The sequence below is a fragment of the Anoplopoma fimbria genome, chromosome 9 (genome assembly GCF_027596085.1).
Source record: "Anoplopoma fimbria isolate UVic2021 breed Golden Eagle Sablefish chromosome 9, Afim_UVic_2022, whole genome shotgun sequence".
Taxonomy (NCBI): domain Eukaryota; kingdom Metazoa; phylum Chordata; class Actinopteri; order Perciformes; family Anoplopomatidae; genus Anoplopoma; species Anoplopoma fimbria.
In genome coordinates, this window is record NC_072457.1 from 901,344 (window position 1) to 902,427 (window position 1,084).

Sequence of the window (1,084 nt, forward strand, 5' to 3'; positions counted from 1 at the left end):
AAAACATGCATTCATCTTCTCATACAGGGACAAAGCAGAAACACACAGAGTGGTTTCAGGTTGTTCATGGGTTCATATTTAAACTGCTCTTCACCTCTGGAAGGTTCTCAGTCTCACAGCAGACATAAAGCATTTGTGTTATTAAAGTTTCTTCAGAATACTTAACTGCAGAGTTCAGCGTCACCGGGCCAACCTGTCTCCAGGTGACGACAAACACAGCGACAGGTGAGGAGGCCTCAAGTTAGAAGTCTCAGTTCTGTTTGATAGTTAGTTGGTTTAAAGTAGTTTAACAGCTTTATAAACTACCTGCTCTCTTCATCCATGTGAAGCTGATGCGTCACGCGTTCTGAACGGAGCTAAACTTCACGTGATTTAAATGATTGTAAAGTAAAGTGTAATATTATTCATATAAAATGTGTTTTATTCATATAAAACTACTCCAGTGCTTAATGACTGTTGGTTAGGTCTTAATGTAGGTTAATGTTTATCATTTAGATTCAGTATTAATGTGACCTGGATGTAAAAGGGTTTAAATTAGCTTTATTAATAAGCTAATGAACTTATTATTTGTCATAGGGACGGTGCAGTTTAACACAGTTCCAGTACAGAGAGTTTAAAACTTAATTTTTATAACTCCTTTACAAATTCAAAAGGCAGTTTTACGCCAAGATGGTGACATGTTTCAGGTTTTGTAGTCACATATATTGCATAGCCAAAGTATAATAATATAAAATGCTAATTTAGACATCAAATGATTTTGAACAGTGTTTTTGGCATTTAACTGATATTTCTATTAAGATTCTGCTAAATGACTGTAATGTAATGTAATGTAATGTAATTCTGCTCATCCCTCTCTTAAGATGGTGTTTGTTTAGTATCGAGACCTTTCATGTACATCCTTATCTAGTTTCTGTTATGTGGTTGGTTAACAACACAGGATTTGTACAGCATGATATGGGGATGATTTAAGCTACAATTTCTATTTTTTCTTCCAGAAATCCCAGCGTAAAGTCCTGATGTAGATAAGGACAGAGCGTGTGGTATCTAAACCTGCTGATGGTATTCATAGAGAGACATCAGCAGC

At 35.6% G+C, this 1,084-nt stretch overlaps 1 protein-coding gene across 1 annotated transcript in view; it reads left to right on the forward strand.

The window, feature by feature from the left end:
* The window catches only part of LOC129095279 (extracellular serine/threonine protein kinase FAM20C-like), a 38,264-nt gene that overhangs the window by 8,475 nt on the left and 28,705 nt on the right, over positions 1–1,084 (forward strand). The gene's annotated exons all lie outside the window — the stretch shown is intronic.